Below are 23,401 nucleotides of genomic sequence, written 5' to 3' on the forward strand. Positions count from 1 at the left end.
ATATTGATAACCCATACGAAATGGCAGCTGAATAATATCTAGCTGTAGATGTTCAAAGGGTCCAGCGGGAGGAGATCTGAGGCTGCCAGAGACAAAAAACAGTTTTTTCAGGATTGGACCTGACAAGTCAGACATTACTAACAGACTATTTCCACAATTTTATAAAAGTTTCCCCACCAATGTCTATTTATAATTTGAGGCATCTTACATGCACCATAGTGAGTGAAGAAATAATGCAAAAACTGAAAACATGGGTTTTGTCTGAGAATTTGGCTGAGCAAGCAAACAGCCATCTTGGTTTCCCATAGCTCTGACTACTCATTTATACGTTATTTATCCATCTTCATTTCTGTGATTCAGAAGCAGACTGTTGTTTTGTTGCAACCAGAGGCCATTTTTTTGCAGAAGCAGAATGGACTTTACCCAGTCATTATAGAGTATACTGCTGTTGCTTTGCTTGAAAGTCAGCTTGATCACATATTAAAACTTCTTTCCAAAGATTTCTTTTCCACAAACTTTATAATTCTCTTTTTTACATTCAGATTTTGTTCAGTTTTCCATTTTTTAATAACCAGTTTCAAAAATAGGTAACTAAATAAATAACCGGTGTCATTTTAGGATAAAATTACTTCCTTTCCTTTCAGTAAAAATGTTATTTCTATTTTTCAGACTTTTTCTTAATCAAAACCACACATCCTATTTTACTTGCATGAAGAGTTTCCCTTATTATTTCCAGTAGTCTTAAATTATATTAGAATTCTTAATTCTTGGAAACCTTAATTTCTATGAAAGCCAGTAAATTAGCAATCGTGAACTGTTACACCAGCATTCTTTAGATTTGCAAACTTATTAATATATTTTATAATTTTTAGAAGGATTGCCTTTTTCATTTTTCCAGCATAGCACTAACACTTCCAGATATCTTTTAGTTTCTCTGTAACAAGAAGCTTAAAGTAGTTAAACCTATGTTCAGTAATTAATGTAGTATTTTATCTTATTTGGAAATGACCTGGTATTTAAAGAATTTAACTTATCATTTAACCTAATTTAGCAAAACTTTAAGATTTTAAGTAACCAAAAAGATTTGGGAAAACTATTTAAAGCAGACATAAATATTGCTGAGAATTTCATTTGTAAACTTTTTTCTTGTTTACATTTATTTACTTATTTTTAATATGTTTAGATTACTTACAAAACTTCATTAAACATTAGACAAAAGTCAGCCATTATCCCAAGCTATTGTATTTTTGTTGGTAGATCTTGTAAGAGAATATGAATTTATTTGGCTAATAAACTTAGGTAGAATAAGTTTTATATTTGGTATTGATAACTTTAAATACATCTGTTTTAATTAACCATCAACCTTAAATGAGCTTTTATATAGAATGTTTTTTTCAGATTATGTGAACTTGAAAAACATACAGGTTAGTTCCTGTCTTTTTGAGAGTTTTAGAATGCCCAATCCTTATAAGCACTTGTCTTCAAACCAACTAATTAGAGCCTTTCACAAATTAATTTAGCAATACTATCCAGAGGTAGCACAATACCTCACATTTATAACATATACACTAACAGATAAATGCAAAGACGTTATAGTTACTAATATTTGTGGAGAAGGTTCTTAAGATTTATATTTGTCCCTGAAATTAATTTTAAGAAGACTGCTAGAGCTTCTAAGAGCCCTTCTAGCAGTGTGCATTTTAAAAAGACCTTTTCCCCTTTTTTCTTCCTTTGAGCTGTGTTTATAACTCCAAGGGACTGAAAGAATTTAAGTTCTCCAAGATGGACATTGCTTTCCTACAGCCAATAATTTGCAAGCCTTTTGAGATAAATAAGGGGTCTGGGGATTGGTGAAGGAATAGGTGAATTTTGAATTGCCTCTGGAGCTGACTTTTGTTTTGCAAAAGACGTGCAAGATTAAGACAGTTGCTTTTAGGGATCCCTGGGTGGCGCAGCGGTTTGGCGCCTGCCTTTGGCCCAGGGCACGATCCTGGAGACCCAGGATTGAATCCCATGTCAGGCTCCTGGTGCATGGAGCCTGCTTCTCCCTCTGCCTGTGTCCCTGCCTCTCTCTCTCTCTCTCTCTCTCTCTCTCTCTCTCTCTGTATGACTATCGTAAATAAATAATAAAATAAGGAGAAAAAAAAAAAAAAGACAGTTGCTTTTAATTTCTCAAAGAATTGGGTTGTAACTTAAATGACAACATATATTGATAAACCTACAACATTGGTCCAACTACGTTATCCTCAATTGGTTTCTTTTCCTCTAGGTTACAGAATTTTAATTTTAAATATTTCTGACAGTATTGGAGTAACCCCCCTTGGATATAAGATGGGTCCCAAAGAAGGAAAAGGATATTATCTTCCCAAAATCCAATCACGCCCATAAATAGCCTAAAGAAAGCCAACAGTTTACATGTCCCCAGGGAGGCAGAAAGCCAAGCCCAGTTCCCAGTTGTGTAAGCAAGAAGACAATAGCTATCCAGGAGAGAAAAAGGATCAATAAACAATGAATTTGGATTTGGAAGGGAAGGGAAGAGATAAAGTGAAATTTTATTTTCCTCTTTCAACTGGGCACTACAGACATTCAGAAGAACAGATTTTGATAAGAATTTTCACCCTTCATTGGCCTCTGCCCCTTCTTCTGTGATCCCCTCTGCGGACTCTGGTATCTACCAGTTTCTCTCTGTTTCAAGAAATAATGTTAACAGTTTACCAGAAAATTCCTCAGTTTTATCCCCTCTGGGAGGGGCCTATGTGGTGACCCTCTTTTGAAGGTAGATATGGGGTTATCTGTAAGGCCACTAATTTGGAAGACTTTTGTTTATAGTTGTGTGGTCTTTTCAGAGTGGAAAAAACAGTTCAGATTGAGGATTAGTAGAATGAGTACTCAGGAGGAAAGAGGGAGGTGTGGGAGTTATAGTATCATTTTAGGTTCCTCACATTAAATTTTTCTTTAGACTTTTGCAATGATTGCAGTGAAACTACTTTAGAATTGTGGAACCTTTTGGAGACCTCTGTTGCCAATTAAAATAGGTATCCTGTTTAATTTGGGAACTCTTGCTTTCCAGGGCACTTCTTAGATGATCTTGTCTAATTGGAATGGCCCCCCATCACGGCCATTGTAATTGTAGGTGGTTTTTTGTAAAATTTTGCCATTTCTGTGTATATTCAGTACACCTGGCTCCATTGTTTTTAGACATAAAATAAACAGGTTTGCCAGAAGGTGGTTATATTTGACTCTTTAGAATTCAAGGACCTCATCAGCTAAGCCTTTGCTACACAAAACCAGACAAACATGTGCACCTCAACATACCAGCAGTAATCAAAAGATGTCATTGTGGGCTGGCTGAGAGAAGGTCCTATGGCCGCCAGCCCTAAATCAGCAGCATCTTTTAAATGGGAGTTTCAGACTGGGTCTTTGGGGAAGGAATTCCAATGTGGAATTGTAGACTGGGCTGTGAACAGCGACCAAAGACTGTGCTCCGTTGCCACTTGTCAATCTAGGCTGACCTGTTAACTCTGGACTGGAAAGCCAATTAGATCAGTAGGTTGAATACAAAAGAGCAGAATTCAGACCACAAAGGACTTACCAGTGGCCTTTAGAAATGGCAAGAGGGCAGCCCGGGTGGCTCAGTGGTTTAGCCCCGCCTTCAGCCCAGGGTGTGATCCTGGAGACCTGGGGATCGGGATCCAGTCCCATGTCAGGCTCTCTGCATGGAGCCTGCTTCTCCCTCTGCCTGTGTCTTTGCCTCTCTCTCTCTCTCTCCTCTCTCTGTATTCTTATGAATAAATAAATAAATAAAATCTTAAAAAAAAAAAAAGAAATGGCAAGAAAGACATTAACTCAAAGGGGTTTGGAGGGCGCCGTGCCCTTGTTTTTCATTGTTCCTGAATGCTGTCAGAAGTTTGCTTTAGATCTCACTGCTGCCACCAACGTTGTTAAAAAACAAAATTCAACTGCATAAATTTGAAGGTCCTACTGGCTTTTTAAAAGGATTTGTGAATTGGACAGCATCCCATCTAGCAAGTCGAGTGGAAGTCCACTGAACTACATGAGAGGAAGGTTTTTAAAGGCAGAGAGAGGGCATGAAAAAAAGAAGATAGGAATTTATTACACGAAAAGCATTGTTTAGACAAGGTTACCTTCCTCAGGGGAGTGAAAAGGGTTTCTCAGTAAAATCTTAGCATTGACAGGAAATTCTATGTTGACTGGTTAAAGGTTACATTCCTGGCAGATTGAAACTGCAATTAGATTAGGTATTAAGTCTTGGTTGGACACTATTTTGGGCAGTGTTTTTCTTTTTAACAACTCTTTTGGGTATAAAGCAGAGAAGATCCCTCTCGCATAAATTTAAAAAAAAAAGATTTAAAATGTAATTATGTTTGAGAATGTATTTTTAAGATGAAGCATAGGGAAAATTGATTTTATAGAGTAATTTTTGTCAAAGAAAAGCCAAGTATATCATAGTAATACCTAGTGCCTATTCAGATATTATTGTCTTCTCCTTATTCTGAATTCAGAACATCATGGTGCTCTCCCTGTTCTGGATTACCTGACTAGTAAAGGATGATTTCATTATTTTTGAAACATTATGTTCCATCATTGCTCTGAATCATCTCATCAGATGTCAGCCATATATTAGAATCACTTCAAGGACTTTGAAAAGGCCCAGAGTTCGTTTGTTTTTAAGTAGGCTTCACACCCAGTGTGGAGCCCAACATGGGGCTTGAATTCATGACCCTGAGATCAAGACTCAGATGCTTAAACATTTGAGCCACCCACGTGCCCCAAAGATACCAGTCTCTGATTCAGATCTGTGACAAGTCCAAGAATTTGCATTTGTAACAGATTCTTAGGTAATGCGTAATGTCCTGTTCTGCAGATTTCACTTTAAGAACTCCTGCCTCTGGGGATCCCTGGGTGGCTCAGTGGTTTGGCACCCGCCTTTGGCCCAGGGCGTGATCCTGGAGTCCCCGGATCAAGTCCGCAGTCAGCCTCCCAGCATGGAGCCTGCTTCTCCCTCTGCCTCTCTCTCTCTCTCTCTCTCTCTCTCTCTCTGTGACTATCATAAATAAATAAAAATTTATTTCCCAGTTGTATTATTTGTCTTTCAGTCCAAGTTGGCAGTATTTCTGATGATAAACTTTTCTCAAAAACTTTTATGTGTTCTCTGGTAAATCTCATTTGGGTTCATTTCACTGGATAATGTGATATCTACAAGTTTCTTTGAGATAAACACTTCTGTGCTTTGGGCTCCTGCTGAGATGGCTAAGGGACAGTGTGTTTATACTTCTTAGATGCCGTATTGTTCAATTGAGAGGACCCATGAGATACAGCCTTAATTTGTTTAAAGGACTCTTTTTCTGACTGAATTGTTGGGAGCCATTTTAGAAGCAGCCTATTACAGAGGTTAAATTTTATCTAATTGAAGTACTTATACAACTTTTCTTTCCTTTAAGCTACTAATGTAGTAAGTTACATTAATAGATTTTTAATGTTGATTTAACCTTGAGTTTCTTTTTTTATAAAGATTTTTTAATTTATATATTCATGAGAGAGAGAGAGAGAGAGAGAGAGAGAGAGAGAGTCAGAGACACAGGCAGAGGGAAAAGCAGGCTCTCTCTGCAGGGAGCCCGATGTGGAACTCGATCCCTGGACTCCCTGGACTCCGGGATCATGACCTGAGCCAAAGGCAGGTGCTCAACCACTGAGCCGCCCAGGTGCCCCTGGCTCAGGGTTTTAAAAAAATGTTTCCATGTGTATTTTATGGTGATATTTCTCCAGTTTTATTGAGAAATAATTGACATACATAACCATATAAGTTTTTTTAAAGATTTATTTATTTATTTATTTATTTATTTATTTATTTATGATAGGCATAGAGAGAGAGAGAGAGAGGCAGAACACAGGCAGAGGGAGAAGCAGGCTCCATGCCAGGAGCCTGACATGTGGGACTTAATCCCAGGACTCCAGGATCGCGCCCTAGGCCAAAGGCAGCCACTAAACTGCTGAGCCCCCCAGGGGTCCCCTTACCATATAAGTTTAAAGTGTACAGTATGATGGTTTGATTTACATATATTGTGAAATGATTACTGTAATCGGTTCAGCTAATATCTATCTTTTCATGTAGATACAATAGAAAGAAAATGAAGAAATGAATAAATGAAAAAAATTGTTTTTCTCCTTATGATGAGAACTGTTAGGATTTACTCTCTTATCAACTTTATTGGTTTAAGATTTTTGTATTTATTTCATGAGTAATAATAACCTATAATTTTAATTTTTCTTAAAATCTGTATCTTTTGTTATATAGTTATGCTAGCCTTACATATCCTTGAAGAGTGTTTCCTCCTATTCTTTGCATCTTTTGATTATCTTTTCCCTCAATATTGAATCATTTTTCTTGGTTCTCTCTATTTCAGGAATATTTGGAGTTATGTTTTACGTCTCAGAGACCTATTAGAATTCTCTGGAGAGTGATTCTTTTTTCTTTTCGGTGGGCAATCAAGCTGGTTAGGTTCTTTTTTTTTTTTTTTTTTTTTTTTAAGTTTTTTTTTTAGGTATATTATTTAGTTTATTTATTTATTTTTTATTTATTTATGATAGTCACACAGAGAGAGAGAGAGAGAGAGAGAGGCAGAGACACAGGCAGAGGGAGAAGCAGGCTCCATGCACCGGGAGCCCGATGTGGGATTCGATCCCGGGTCTCCAGGATCGCGCCCTGGGCCAAAGGCAGGCGCCAAACCGCTGCGCCACCCAGGGATCCCCAAGCTGGTTAGGTTCTAACCACAAATTTGCCTCGCCTGTGAACAGTGTTTCTGGTATCAGTTTAGTTTTAAGACTTTGCTATGCTACTCTGCGTCTTTTGCATTCACATACCACATACCAGTTTATAGATTTAGTGGCAGTTAATTCCATGGTGTAATTCTCAAAGCCTCTGCTTCCTTAGGTCTCTCCTAGGTGTGAGCTGGAAGTTGTATGGATTCATATGCAAAGTTATGGGAAACTTTCTCTGGCTCTTTTTTTCCCTGGATTTCTCCAACAGTCCCTGGATCTCTCAGGCTACTTTTCTTGTTATTCTGGCCAGAAGTATGGGTTTCTCTCAGAGTTTTACCTCCCTGCACCATCACTATGCATTTCTGCATGACTGGTGCCACCATTAGGGCAAAGAGGTAAGAGAAAACTGTCAAAACTAGTAAGGGACTACCCTAGTCCCCAGTGGTCTCTTTTCCCAATTCTTTTTCTCTGAAAGATGGGGTTTGCTTAGTTTTTGCTGCTCACATTTGTGCATAGACAGTGTGGACAAATATTATAATTTAATTCTAAGGATTTAATGTTTCTGAGTTTCCTTTCAAAAAGTCTAATTTTTAAAAGATTCTGTTCAATCTGGGTTGTTCTGTTCAATCTGGGTTGCCTGTAATTTTCTTAGTGCTTTGAAGACACTATTCCACTGTTCTTGCTGCAGTAGTTGCTCTTGAGAAGTCTGTTGTCAGTCTAATTGTCAGCCCTTATTTTAGTACACTATTTTCCTGACCGCTTTGAGATCTCCTCATCTTTCCTGGTCTGTGTTTTTACTATATTTTGTGAGTAGTTGTGGATTTTTTATTTTGATTTCTCTTTCTCTGGCTTATTAGTAAATGTTCCTTTTGGAAAAATTGGAAGTTTTTTTTTTTTTTTTTAAATTGGAAGGTTTTTAACTACAGTTTCAATTTCTTTAAAAGATAAAAGTCTAGATTATTTCTTGAGTAAGCATTGTGTCTTTTAAGGAATAGTCCATTTCTTCTAGGTTGCTGAATCTATAAGCATAAAATTGTTCATAATATTCTCTTAACAATGTTTTCATATCTCTGGAATCTGTAGTGATCTGTAGAGCCTCTCATTTCTGAAATTGGTAATTTCTACTTGGAATTTGTTGAGATTTTTGGTCTGTGGGTTTTATAGTTTCTATAAAATGAGAAAAAACCTGTACCTTCTTCAAATATGTTTTTGTTTTTCTTCTCTCTCTCCTCTCCTTTGGAGACTCTAATTAGAAATAAATGAAAATGTTTGAAATCGTTCCAGAGCTCACTGATGCTCTTTTTTTTTTTTTTAAGATTTTATTTATTCATTCATAAGAGACAGAGAGAGAGAGAGAGAGAGAGAGAGGCAGAGACACAGGCAGAGAGAGAAGCAGGCTCCCTGCAGGGAGCCCGATGTGAGACTCCATCCTGGGACTCCAGGATCACACCCCAGGCCAAAGGCAGTCACTAAACTGCCGAGCCACCCAGGGATCCCCCCCTGATGCTCTTTTTACATTTAAAAATAGACTTTATTTTTTACAGCAGTTTTTTGTGTTGTGTGTGTGTGTGTGTATGTGTGTGTGTGTGTGTTTTAAGACTTATTTATCTGAGAAAGAGAGATAATGAGTTGAGGGAGTAAAGGCAGAGGAAGAGAATCTTCAAGTAGACTCCCTGCTGAGAGTTGAGCCTGACTTGGGGCTCAGTCTCATGACCTGTGAGATCATGATGTGAGCCAAAAATCAAGAGTCAGATGCTTAACCAACTGAGCCACCCAGGTGCCTCTAGAGCGGTTTTAAGTTCACAGTAAAATTGAGCAGAAAGTACAGGAAGTTTCCATATATTCTTGGTTCCCATGTATGCACAGCTTCTTCCACTATCAAAATCCCAAACTAAACTGGTACGTTTATAGCATGCCTGGGTGGCTCAGCAGTTTGGTGTCTGCCTTCAGGGTGTGATCCTGCCATCCTGGAATTAAGTCCCGCATCGGGCTTCCTGCATGGGGCCTGCTTCTCCCTCTGCCTGTGTCTCTGCCTCTCTCTCTGTGTCTCTCATCAATCAATCAATAAAATCTTAAAAAAACACAAAAATCTGGTACATTTGGTATAGCTGATGAACCAACATTGATACATCATTATCATGGAAACTCTGTATTTTATAGTAGGGTTCCCTCTTGGGTGCTGTTCATTCTGTAGGGTTTTGACAAATGTATACTGTCGTGCATCCACCATTACAGTATTATACAGAATAGTTCCCCTGCCCTTAAAATCCTCTGTGCTTCGCCTTTTTGTCCCTCACTTCCCCCAGCCTTTGGCAACAACTGATCTTTTTACTGCTTTTTACTGTCTCCATAGTTTTGCCTTTTCTAGAATGTCGTTTAGTTGGGGTCATAATATATGTAGCCTTTTCAGATTGGTTGCTTTCACTTGGTAATGTGCATTCAGAGTTCTTCTATGTCTTTTCATGGTTTGACAGCTTTTTGTTTGTTTAGCATTGAATAGCATCATTTTTATTGATTTTTTTAAAAAAGAACTAGGTTTTGAGTTTGATTTTCTCTACTGATTTGTTTTTAATTTCATTGAATTCTGCTGTAATTGTTATTTCTTTTGTTGCTTCTTTTTTGAAATATGCATTCAGTGCATTCACTGTAAGCACGGTTTTCACTGCATTGCACATATTTTGATAAGTTGTATCTCCATTTTCATTTAGTTTAAAAAATTTATAATTATTCATTGATCCACATATTGTTTTGAAGTGTGTTGTTAATCTGTAAGTATTTTGAGTTTTTCTAGCTATTTTTCTGTTATTGATTTCTAGTTTAATTCCATTGTAGTTTATAAGGATACATTGTATAACTTCTATTTTTTATTTTATTTAAAGATTATTTATTTATTTATTCATGAGAGACACAGAGAGAGGTAGAGACATAGGCAGAGGGAAAAGCAGGCTCCCTACGGGTAGCCTGATGCAGGACTTGATCCCAGGATACTGGGATCACAATATGAGCCAAAGGCTCAACCACTGAGCCACTTGGGCGTCCCAACTGCTATTCTTTTAAATTTGCTTTTATTGCCTAAATGTGATCTATCTTGCTGTATGTTCCAGGTGAGCTTAAGGTATATGTGTATTTTGCTGTTGTTGAGAATAATAGTTTATATATGTCAGTTATATCCAGTTGATTGATTGATGATTTTGTTGAGTTACTGATTTTCTGCCTGTAGGATCTGCCCATTTTTGATAGAGGTTTGTTAAAACCTTCAACTATAATAATAGATTTACCTCTTTCTCCTTGAAATTCTATCCTTTGTTGCTTCATGTCGTTTGACTGTTGTTAGGTGCCCACACATTAAGGATTGTTAGGTCTTCTTGCAAAATTGATTGCTTTATCATTAATATAGCTACTCTACCTTTGATTGGTGTTAACATGTTATATCATTCTCCATCTGATTGCTTTTAATCTATATCTTTATATTTAAATTAGGTTTCTTGGAGCCAACATATAGTTGGATCTTATTTTTTGATCCATTCTCAAAATAATTTGCTTTTAATTGGTGGATTTAGGCCATTGATTTTTTTTAAAGATTTATTTATTTATTTATGATAGAGAGAGAAAGAGAGAGAGAGAGACAGAGACACAGGAGGAGGGAGAAGCAGGCTCCATGCCGGGAGCCTGACGTGGGACTCCATCCCGGGACTCCAGGATCGCACCCTGGGCCAAAGGCAGGCGCTAAACCGCTGAGCCACTCAGGGATCCTCCTAGACCATTGATTTTTTTTTTTTAAGATTTATTTATTTATTTATTCATGATAGAGAGAGAGAGAGGCATAGACCCAGGCAGAAGGAGAAGCAGGCTCCATGCCAGGAGCCCGATGCGGGACTTGATCCTGGGACTCCAGGATCACACCCCGGGCCAAAGGCAGGTGCCAAACTGCTGAGCCACCCAGGGATCCCCTAGACCATTGATGTTAAGAGTGATTTCTTTCTTTTTTTTTTTTTTTAAAAGATTTATTTATTTATTTATGATAGACCTAGAGAGAGAGAGAGAGGCAGAGACACAGGAGGAGGGAGAAGCAGGCTCCATGCCGGGAGCCTGACGCGGGACTCGATCCTGGGACTGCAGGACCGCGCCCTGAGCCAAAGGCAGGCGCTAAACCACTGAGCCACCCAGGGATCCCCGTTAAGAGTGATTTCTGACATAGTTGGATTAATATCAACTATAATTATTACTAGTTTTTATTCATTGCTTTTGTTCTTTGTTGCTATTTTTGTTTCACTCTTTCTGCCATTTGTGGATTTGACAACATCTTTTTTTTAATTTTTAAAAAGTTTTAAAGATTTTATTTATTTGAGAGAGAAAGAGAAAGAGAAAGAGAGTGAGTGGGTGAGAGGGAGAGAGAATCTAAAGCCGACTCCGCACAAAGCCCAGTGTGGAGCTTGATTCCTCAACTGGGAGATCATGGCCTGAATGGAGATGAAGAGATCATGGCCTGAATGGAGATGAAGAGCCAACTGAGCCACCCAGGCTCTCCCTTGAGTGAGCATTTTATATGATTCAGTTTTCTCTCCTTTCTTAGCATGAATTTTACTATAAAAGTTTTTTGTGTGGTTGCCTTTTTGTCTGTAATACACAGAGCTAATCCAAATCTACTTTTAGGTAACACTATACCACTTCATGGGTAGTGGAAGCACCTTATTATAACAAAATAATTCTGTTTTCTCTTTGTTCTTTGTATCATTGCTTTCATTCATTTGTCTTATACATAAGCATACATACTCATACATTGTTGCTATTATTATTTTGAACAAACTAACAGATCTGTTAGATCAGTTTAGAATAAGAAAAAAATGAAAGTTTTGAGTTTACCTTCACTTATTACTTTTCTAATGCTTTTCCTTTCTTTATGTAGACCTTGGTTTCTGCCCAGTTCTAAAGAACTTTTTAAAATTTCTTGCAAGATAGGTATACTGGCAACAAATTCCCTTAACGTTTGTCTGTGAAAGTATTTCCCCTTCACTTTTGAGGAATAATTTCACAAGATACAGAATTATAAGTTTGTGTTGTTGTTGTTTTTTCTGTGAGTATTTTAAATATTCCACTCCACTCTCTGCTTGCATGGTTTCTGAAGAGACATTGGAGGTACTTCTTATCTTTGCTCCTCTAATGGCAAGATGTTTTTTCCTCTGACTTTTTAAAAGATTTTTTCCCATATTCTGAATATGATATGCCTAGGTATAGTCTTCCTTTTCTTTTTCTTTTTGCATTGACTCTTCCAGATGGCCACTGAGCTTCCTGGATCTGTGGTTTGGTGTGTATGTTAATCAGGGTTTTCCAGAGAAACAGAACCTGTAGGATGGTGATATATATATATTTACATTTATATATGTAAAGAGATTTATTCTGAGGAATTGACTCATGTAATTATGGAGGCTGAGGAGTCCCCAAATCTGTGCTTGGCAAGATGGAGGCCTAAGGGAGCAGCTGCTGTATTTTCAGTCTGAGTCTGAAGGTTTGTGAACCAGAAGAGCTGATGGTGTAAGTTCCAGTCTGAGGTCAGGAGAAGTTCCCTCTTACTGAGAGCCCTTTTGTTCTATTCAGATCTTCAGTTAGTTGGATGAAGGCCACTCACATTAGGAAGGGCAACTTGCTTTACTCTCTTGATTCAAATGTTAACCTCATTCAGAAACACTGTTACAGTCATACACAGTAACACTAAATGTCTTGGCATCCTATGGTTCAAATTGACACATAAAATTAACTGTCATAAATCTGATATTAATTTGGGCAAATTCTCAGTGTTTTTTTTTTTTTTTAAAGATTTACTTATTTATTCATGAGAGACACACAGAGGCAGAGACAGAGGCAGAGGGAGAAGCAGCCTCCATGCAGGAAGCCGGATGCAGGACTCAATCCCGGGACTCAAGATCATGCCCAGAGCCAAAGGCAGACACCCAATTGCTGAGCCACCCAAATTCTCAGTTATTAATCTTTCAAATATTTCTTCTGTTCTTTTTTGTCTGTCTTTTCCTTGTATTCCTGTTATATGCATTACACTTGTTGTAGTTCTGTGTTTCTTGGATATTTTGTTTTATCTTTTCAGTCTTTTTTCTCTCTTTTTTTTTTTTTTTTTTCAGTTTTGGAAATTTCTATTGACATATCCTCAGGCTCAGAGTTTTTTTTTCTCAGCAGTGTTCACTCTGCCAGGGAGCCCATCAAGGGCCTTCTTCATTTCTGTTACAGTGTTTTTGATAACCCAGCATTTTTTCTTTCTTAGAATTTTCTTCTCTGAGCTTTACAGTGTCTTCCAGTTCTTACATGCTGTCTTCTTTTCCCATTCAAACCCTTAACATATTATTCATAGTTGTTTGAATTCGTCTGATAATTCCAACATTGCTGCCATAGATGAATCTAGTTTTGATGCTTGTCCTGTTTCTTCAAACTGTTTTTTCTCTCTTAGTATGCCTTATAATTTTTTGTTGAAAGCCATGTACGATGTACTGGGTGAGAGGATTTCTGGTGAATAGTTCTTCAGTGATGTGGTGCTGTGCTGTGGGAGGCTGCGAGGCATTTTTTTGTCTTAGGAGTAAGTCTCAGTCTTTCCATGAGCTGGTGCCCTTCGGCCATGAACCTCACAAGTACCTTTTTAGTTTTGCCCTGTCCCTTAGGTTGGACAGGATGGTGGAGAGGACTGGAGCAGATTATTTCCCTTCCCACCCTTCCCTCCCTTCCCTCCGTTCCCTCCGTTCCCTCCCTTCCCTCTGGTTGGTTAGGCATTGGTAAATTAGTTTCTTTTGAGGGCAGGCTTTATTAAGATCAAAAGTCTCTGGCGTATTTCAAAGTGGTTACTTTTCTCCTATCCCTGTCAGAAGCAGAAGATTTTTCTGATTTTTACAGTGAGAACCTGATAGTATTCCATCCAAATGATAAAATTTACAAGTCTGATAGTGCCCCTTGAATCTTTAACTCACAGATTTGCCTACTCTGTGCCTCCAGTAAATTGTCACATATAGCTCAAGTTTTCCTGTCCCAGTACCACTTTCCCAGAGGTTTCTGCTCCTAAGTCTCTGCTCTCGAAGTCATACTTCTTGGCATCTGCCGGTCTGTCTTTCCCACTTGGGAGAGTAACACTTGTGACCTCACTTGCTTGACACATCTAAGAAGAGTTGTTCTTTCAGTTTGTTCAGCTCTTTACTTGTGAGGATGGAGGGGTGATTTCCAAGCTCCTTCATGCTCAATGAGAAACTGAAAGTCGTCTTTTTATTAAATTTTTTTCCACTCTGTGTTTCATTCCAGATGGTTTTATTGCTTTGTCTTTTATATTTACTAATCTTATCTTTTGAAATGTTTTGAAATGTATCTAACCTGCCATTAATATCTTGTATATTTTTCAACTCCAAATTTTCATCATTCAGAATTTGATTTGAGTCTTTTATATCTTCCTTATTGTACTGTGTATGTTTTTTCCACATCTCCAAGCACTTCTCCAATTCTCGAAGGACACTGACAAAATATCTCACAAATGTAACTCAATTATGACACTGTCTACCTGGAAAATGTCATATTTCACAGGTTAAGGGCTCAGTCCCATTGGACCCACAAGACTGCTTTCACTTTAGGTACCAGTTGCAAGTCTAGGTTGTCACCTGTGCTTCTGACCAATGGCTACAAATTGAACATTCTCGTAATTCCCTTGTTGATTCCATTAATTTGCTAAAGCCACTCACAGAACTCAGGAAACCAGTTTACTTATTCTTTATTACAAAGAATATTAAAGGATACAAATGAACATTCAGATGAAGAGACACATAGGGTGAAGTCTAGAAGGGTCTTGAATACAAGAGCTTCTCTCCCAGTGGAGTTTGAGGTGTGCCTCTGTAGGTATGTGGACGCATTCACCAGCTTGGAAGCTCTCTGAACTCTATCCTTTTGGGCTTTCATGGAGGCTTCATGACATAGGTGTGCGATTAAATCATTGCCTATTGATTGAGCTCAATCTCTAGCCCTTCTCCCCTTCAAGGAGATTGGAAGTAGGATTGGAAATTCCAACCCTCAGATCAACATGGTTGTTGGTTCCCCTGGCAACCAGCTCCCATCCTTAGTTTACCTACTGGCTTTTTTGAAGTCACTTCATTAACATAAGGAAAGACACTATTATCCCTCTCATTAAGAAATTCCAAGGGCTTGGGACACCTAGGTGGCTCAGCGTTGAGCGTCTGCCTTTGGCTCAGGGTGTGATCCCCAGGTACTGGATTAAGGGATCAAGTTGCCAAATCGGGGCTTCTTGCAGGGAGCCTGCTTCTTCCTCTGCTTATGTCTATGCCTCTCTGTATCTCTCATGAATAAATAGATAAAATCTTTCAAAAAATTTCAAGGGTTTTAGGGGCTCTGTGGCAGGAATGAGAGGTCAAGGCCAAATATATATTTCTTATCATAAACCACAGTGTGACACATGTCTTGAATACTTGTGTAACTATTCCATGAGCATATTGAATAATTGTTTTAATGTGTTTATGTTATTACTCTAGTATCTTTGCCAGTTTTGATTATTTTCCTTGTTATGTTTTTCTGCCTCTTTGCATGTCTGGTAATATCTGATTAGGTGCCAGATGTGGATTTTATTTTGCTGGGTATTTTTGTATTTTTATAAATATTAATTTATTCTGTGATGCAATTAAATTATTTGGATAGTTTGATCTTTTTATGTTTTAGTTTAATGATTTGTCAGCTAAGTCTGAAGAAGTACTTCATCTAGGACTAATTATTCTCCAGTATTGAGCCAAGACTTTCCTAGGTACACTATCAATATCTGCTGAATTATGGGTGTTTGCATTCCATGTAATAGGAGCAGGTACTACTTCCAGCCCTATGTGAGTCCTGGACATAGTTCCTTGTTATTTCACATGGTTCTTTCTCCTTAGCAGATCTCCACATTCTCTCTGTGCACCTTTCTTCTCTTTGATTGTCTGTCCTCCAAACTAACCACACAGGTTTTGTCTGACTTTCAGCTCCATTTCCTTAACTTGGGGAATCCACCAAGCTCAACCTGGGTTCCTCTTGTTGGTTCCCAACCTGTAAACCTCTGAAGGGAATAAGCTGGGGCAATCCTAAGGCTTACTGTATTTGTTCCCCATCTCGCGGGCATCATTGTTCTTTAATGCCTGATTTCCAGCGTTTTGAAGTGTTCTATCATGTTTTGTCTTTTTTTTTTTAATTGTTTCAGATATTGTTTCCCACTGAATTATTTTGAAGCATTTTTATTTATAGATATTTTAGTATGACCCTTAAAAAGAAAGATAAGGGCTCTTCATTTTATCTCAAGCCTTTGGTCACCTCTGTATCTCTGAGTTCATGGAACATTTATAAGTTCTTTTTTTTTGTTTTTTAAAGATTTTATTTATTTATTCATGAGAGACAGGCAGAGACACAGGCAGAGGGAGAAGCCGGCTCCCTGCCAGGAACCCAATGTGGGGGACTCAATCCGGGACTCTAGGATCAGGACCTGAGCCAAAGGCAGCCGCTCAACCACTGAGCCACCTAGGCATCCCAGACATTTATAAATTCATGTGCTAACTTGCTTTATTTCCCCGTATGTCAGCTTTGTCCTATAATAATCATTTGATAATCAGTGGCCACTTTTAAATTTGGGGCAGCTGATAAGTATCTGTTATTAATGTGGAAAACAAAGGCAAGAGAAATGTAGATAAAATTAAATCTCCTACAACTTTCAGCCCATTGACATATAAATACTTGAGACAGGCAGAGGATGACATTCCTCCAGGAACTCCCAACAGTCTTAATGCTTTGCTAAAGGCAGCAACCAACCTTTGCTTGATAATAATCAGACCTCCAGGATGCTGTAAATCTTCTCTAACATTTGAAAATCCTTTTGGAAACTTTTTTTATCTCTGCCCCTCCCAACCTAAAAGTTTATAACCAATTGCTCCTCCACAATGGTGGTGCAGCTCTTTCTGCCTACAGGTCCTGTTCCTTTGCTTTAATAAAACCACCTTTTGGGGCCCCTGGGTGACTCATTCAGTTAAGTATTTGCCTTCAGCTTAGGTCATAATCTCAGGGTCCTGGAATCGAGTCCTACATTGGGCTCTCTGCTCAGCGAGGAGTCTGTTTCTCCCTCCCAGTCTCCCTCTCACTCTCAAAAAAATAAATAATATTTTTTTAAAAATACCTTTTTTTGCACTGCAAAACATCTCAAGAATTCTTTCTTGACTGTTACCTCCTAGACCCCAGATCAAATTCACACCATTATCTCCTTCTTCAACTTCTTTATGTTGTCCTGGATCCAGAGGCATATAACACCTGGATTTTTTTCTTTTTTAACTAGAAAAATCTCTGTGGGACTCATTTTGGATTAGGTGTTGTATCATTTTCATACATGAAAAATATTTGATACATCCAATTTCCCTTAATACATAAATTGTTGGATTGAGTTCATAACCTGGCTTTATCACTTACTGTGAAGCCTTGAGTCAAAATTCTATGCCTCAGTTTCTTCATCTGTAAAATGATGATACTTCTGGTGCTTACCTCAAATTGTTGTTGTGAAATATCACTATGTATGTAGAAATCTTAGGTCAGTGTTTGGCACATAATAAGTGCTATAAAAGTACCTTAGCTCTTGTTGTTTTTACCACAACCACTACTCCATATATTACTACCAGTATACATGCAGGGAGAAGCACTTAACCTTTCTTACGCTGCATATATTGACAAAGAAAAGGTGACTATATGGGCCCTGTACTGCTCTGAGTCCTTATTGCTTTCTGGGATATTGGTAGTCTCTGTCCACCTGGTTGCATTCTATGGCAAATTAAGTCATGATCTCCTCTTCACCACGGCTGAGTGGTTCTCCCTGCTGTATTGGCCCCCACCTTGACTCATATCAACAGTAAGAAGTCTGGCTATTGTATTCTTTCTGCCCTGATCTTGGGCATTAAGACCCTCAGCTCTGGTCTATAGAAACTCCTTGCTTCCCTAGGGCAAACTCCTTTCTCATAGTAATTTTGCATTAATAAAATTCTGCTAAGAACTGTCAACTCTCTTATTCTTTTTCAGTTGTCATACAGATCATTCTGGATGCTTTTTTTTTTTTTCTTTTTTTTTTTTTTTAATTTTTTTATTTATTTATGATAGTCACAGAGAGAGAGAGAGAGAGGCAGAGACACAGGCAGAGGGAGAAGCAGGCTCCATGCCCCGGGAGCCTGACGTGGGATTCGATCCCGGGTCTCCAGGATCGCGCCCTGGGCCAAAGGCAGGCGCCAAACCGCTGCGCCACCCAGGGATCCCTCTGGATGCTTTTTATGCTATGTGGGAGCCAGTGGACTCTGGATATGTAAATTCATACTCTACTTCCTCATCTTTTATACCAGTCACATAATGCTCCCTGGATTATTAAGACGGGCATCTTATATAACAGTCTTCTCCAGAACCCCAACTGGGAAATGAATCAAAGTCTTTCTCTTTTTAGAAACCTTTTTCTTCAGCGTATTTAGCATGTTTTTTTCTTTTTTAGAACTTTATCCTGGAGGAAAGAGATCAGCATAGACATGTGTTACTGCTGTTCCCTTCCCACTGTTCTCTTGTCCTTTCAACAATACACTTGGAGCCTTGTCAGAGCAGGCTTCCATTTCCTATGCCACCTTTCTTATGGCAAAAATGGCAAGTGTGATACAGGGTAAGAGTAACACCTTCCTGGCAAGGAAACACAGGTTGGAAGGTATTTAAAAATATTATACTTATTAAATAAATTAAAAAAATATATATATATATATATATTCTGGAGTAGAGGTAGGTTTGCCAATTTAGATAGAGGTCAATGAAGATTTCCCTGAGGCAATAACATCTGAACCCTTTCAAGGTTTGTTTTGAGTATTGACAAAACTAGCATTAAGACTGTTTGTGAAAAAAAACGAAAACAAAAAAGACTGCTCATGAAAGGGAACCCCTGGGTGGCTCAGCGTTTGGATGTCTGTCTTCGGCTTAGGGTGTGTGTGATCCTGGAGTCCTGGGATTGAGTCTTGCATCGGGCTCCCTGCATGGAGCCTGCTACTCCCTCTGCCTGTCTCTGCCTCTCTCTGTGTCTCTCATGGATAAATAAATAAAATCTTAAAAAAAAAAAAAAAGACTGCTTGTGAGCAGATGCAAAAGACAGGCTCCCCCATGCCCTCTTCTCCCTATCTTGCGGTTAGTGTATTCTGTTTTCTGTAGTACTTACTCTCTCCTGTCTTGATTGCCCAGGTTTATGGTTAGGTTTTTGTAATACATTTATGCTTACATATGCTATGTTTATCAGTATACTGTCTTAGGATACAGAAACCAAGAAAACCTAAGGCGCAGTTTTTCTCCAAGTCAAACTATCAGTACCAGAACTACCTGGGACACTTATTAAAATTGCAGCTTTCTGGTCTCTGTTTCAATGTCATAATTATTAATAATTTCACATGGAATCCAATATTATTGAATTCATGTTAAGTAGAAACACTGTGTCTTAGTTATCCCTATAGTCACACAACAATATAAACTGTCAACAAATATTTGATAAATTGAGTTATTGGGAAACTGAGAGTGATGTGTTTTGTTTTGTTTTCTAAATTAAACCTTCCAAGGACACTAAGAGCTGTAGTTTTTTGTTTTTTGTTTTTGTTTGTTTAAGATTTTATTTTATTTTTTCATGAGCGACACATACAGAGAGAGAGGCAGAGACACAGGCAGAGGGAGAAGCAGGCTCCATGCAGGGAGCCCGACTAGGGACTCGATCCCAGGTCTCAAGGATCATGCCCTGGGCTGAAGGCAGCGCTAAAACGATGAGCCGCCCGGGGCTGCCGAGAGTGATATTTTAAAGTAGCTTTTAAATTCTTATTTTGAGGGGATCCCTGGGTAGCCCAGTGGTTTGGCGCCTGCCTTTGGCCCAGGGCACGATCCTGGAGTCCCAGAATCGAGTCCCGCGTCAGGTTCCCGGCATGGAGCCTGCTTTTCCCTCCTCCTGTGTCTCTGTCTCTGTCTCTCTCTTTCTCTCTCTATTTCTATCATGAATAAATAAATAAATAAATCTTAAAAAAAATACAATCTTATTTTGAGGTGGCATTAGCAAATATGGCAGAGTCAGGAAACCTGAAATTTAGTTCTTCCATTAAAAGCTACAGAAAAACTGGCAAAAACTGTTAGAATCAACTTTTTAGAACTCTGGTAATTAACCAAAGTTTGCAACAACTTGGGGGAAGTGCTTATTCATGAAAAGTAGCTGAATTTCAATAAGAATAGTGAGCTTTGTGGCATTTCAATTTACTGGTAGTCCTATTCCCTATTCTCCAGATCAGCTGAGCCTAAAATAACAACCTGTGTCTTCTGTACTTGAGAAAACAGACCTAATTCTCAAAGATTTGTAATTATTTGTTTTGTCTTGGTTGGAGACTCTCTGGAACATTGACTTAAAACCCTTGTCTTTATTTCTTCTGACTCATAACTGGCCAAGTGCTAAAGCTGCTTGGAGCAGGAAGAGCACCATTTGTCAAAAATATTTACAAGCGAATAATTTTATTACTGCTACTGAGGCAGTAGAAAACAGTTGGGTCAAACAATAGACAAAAAAGCCTGGAGTTAGAAGTCCATAGGGCTTGGGAAACTCCCAACATATTCCTGGGAATATAGAAACCGCGTACTTGGGCAGGACTGCATGCGTGCTTTGAGAAGTTTTAAGAGGGCCCTAACCTTTCACCTCTGGCTGACTTGAAGGTCTGTGGAAGTAGGAAGTGAAAGCTAAGGCAGAGGTATGAACTGCCTGGCTGAGTGTTTAAAGTATACCTCAACCCCACAGAGTCCTTTGCAATGGGAGATTTTTGGTTCTAGGGATTTAAAACTGTCCAATCATTAGCTGCCCTCTAAGCTAACAGAATAGAGCTCAATGGCTACATACAACAAAGAACATAGACTCTACAAAATTGATTGTGAAGAGTCTCTAAACAAATAACTACTTTATAATAAGCATCAGTGATGAGAAACTGTGGAAGACAGAGAATCTGATTTGCAGAATTGCCACAATATTCAAAATGTCCAGTTTTCAACAAAAAATTAAGAGGCATGCAAATAAACAATGGAAAAATTATCAATAGAAACTGCTTGGAGGAATCCTAGATACTGCAGTTTCTAGACAAAGAAATCAGCAATTTTAAATAGTTCCTCAAGAAATCAAACCACGTGTAAAAAACTAAGGGAAAGTATGAGGGACCTACCATAGATGGCAGACTAGGAGATACCAGCCCTCATCCCTCCCACCCCCCAAAATAATGATAAAGTCAACTATCACAGATGAGGAGAATTCTGGGAAAATGCTGGGCTACAGTTAGGGGCCTGCAGTGAACCAGAGGTGTGCAGAGACTGAAGATAACTGCATAAATGGCATAGGGAGCATCCTGCCTACGTTTTCCCATCCCTTAGGCCAGCAAAATGTAGCAGGGAATTCCCTTGGCCATGAATTCCCCTAATTGAGGAAGAGGGAGAGTGAGGAAATTACGCAGCTCTAGTTACCACTGCAGAAGAGTTCTGTGTATTTTGTTGGTACAGACCCCATCTGCTAGAACTTCCTTCTACCAGAGGTGCTATATTCTCCAGAACTGGAGCCACCAAGGACTGCCTCTCTCATCCATGAGATGGAGCTGCTTCTCTCCCTTACCAGTCCCATTGTCCCCCTTATGTGTGAGCCTAAGTACACAGAAGGTACCACTGAATACACATCCATGTGTCCAAGGGGTTATGAGTCCACCATAGTTGCTCAAGTACATCCTTGGGACCAGGTACTTGCCATGGCTGCACACATGCACCTGGGAGACCTGGTGCCCTTGTTTGCCCCAGAACTGGCATACCTTGCACATATGAACGTGGAGCTACTATATACCTCACCCAGCTGATGACCTCATATCTTCTCTTTGAGGACACCTTTCCCTAACTAAGCCAGTCCATGAAGACTGGAAGGGGTTATTGCTTCTTTAGATACAAAGACAGCAATTCAAGGCTAAAAGGAACACAAAAACAGGGAACATGAAACAACCAGAGGAACACAGTAATTTCAGTAACTGACCCCAAAGAAATGGAGAACTTGCCAGAGAATTAAGAATAATTGTTTTTAAGAAACTCATGAGCTGCAAGAGAATATAGACATTCTATATATTTAGATAATATAGATAGAGAACAATAACTGCCAACCAGGAATTCAATGTCAGGCAAAATTATCCTTTTAAAATGAAAGAGATAAAAGTTTTTCCCAGACAAAAACTGAAGGAATTCATCACCATTAAAACTGCCTCATAAGAAATGAATGCTTAAGGGAGTTCTTCTATTTGAAATGAAAAGAAGCTAGACAGCCATATGAAAACATGTCTCATGGGAAAGGTAAACATATAATCAATGTAATATTGTAATGGTGGTATATAAATTACTTTTAACCATGATGTAAAAGTTTAAAGACAAAAACATTAAGAATAATTGTAATCACAAAAGTTTGTTCATTGATACAGTGTAGAAAGATACAACTTCTGCCTATAAAAAAACCAAAGTATGTGTGAAGGGGAATGTAGAGTTTTTGTATGCGATTAAAGTTAAGTTGTTGTGGGGATCCCTGGGTGGCGCAGCGGTTTGGCGCCTGCCTTTGGCCCAGGGCGCGATCCTGGAGACCCGGGATCGAATCCCACATCGGGCTCCCGGTGCATGGAGCCTGCTTCTCCCTCCGCCTGTGTCTCTGCCTCTCTTTCTCTCTCTGTGACTATCATAAATAAATAAATAAATAAATAAATAAATAAATAAATAAATAAATAAATAAATAAAAGTTAAGTTGTTGTCAACCTAAAACAGAAAAGTGTAACTACAAGATGTTTTATGGAATCCTTATAACCACAGACAAACAAACAAACAAAAACCCTATCATAGATACTTAGAAGAGAAAGAGAAAAAGAATCAAAGGAAACCATTACATAAAACCACCAAGAACCAAAAGAAGACAGCCTGAGATGAAGAGGAACACAAAATAGTAGCAAAACAGCAAAAAAAACCAGCAGTAAGTTCTCACTTATCAAGAATTACTTTAAGGAAATCTGGCTAGCATGTGACTCTTGATCTCAGGGTTGTGAGTTTGAGGCCCATGTTGTGTGTAGAGATTAAAAAAAAAAAAAAGAATTACTTTAAATGTAAATGGTTTAAATTCACCAATTATTCAAAATTGATTTGACTTTAGTGGCCGAATGAATTAAAAAAAACAAGATCCAGTGATTTTTTTTTTTTTTTTTTTTTTTTGGTAGGGAGATGGGGGATGATGGTGGGGGGGTTACAGCAAGGACTCACTTTAGATTTAAGGACTCACAAAAAGTGTGAAAAGAGTAGATCTTCTTTTTTTAATATTTATTTATTTATTTATTTGACAGAGAAAGAGCATAATCAGGAGGAGTGGCAGAGGGAGAGGGAGAAGAAGCAGGCTCCCCACTGAGCAAGGAGCCCAATATGGCAGGACCCAGATCCCAGGACCCTGGGATCATGACCTGAGCTGAAGGCAGATGTTCAACTGACTGAGCCACCCAGGTGCCCCAAGACAGTAGATCTTATGTATATTTACCACATACACAAA

At 38.6% G+C, this 23,401-nt stretch overlaps 1 protein-coding gene across 3 annotated transcripts in view; it reads left to right on the forward strand.

Moving 5' to 3' along the window:
- The window catches only part of TPST1 (tyrosylprotein sulfotransferase 1), a 137,877-nt gene that overhangs the window by 50,139 nt on the left and 64,337 nt on the right, over nt 1-23,401 (forward strand). The window lies entirely within an intron of this gene.

This window comes from Vulpes vulpes, chromosome 3 (assembly GCF_048418805.1).
Source record: "Vulpes vulpes isolate BD-2025 chromosome 3, VulVul3, whole genome shotgun sequence".
NCBI classification, from domain to species: domain Eukaryota; kingdom Metazoa; phylum Chordata; class Mammalia; order Carnivora; family Canidae; genus Vulpes; species Vulpes vulpes.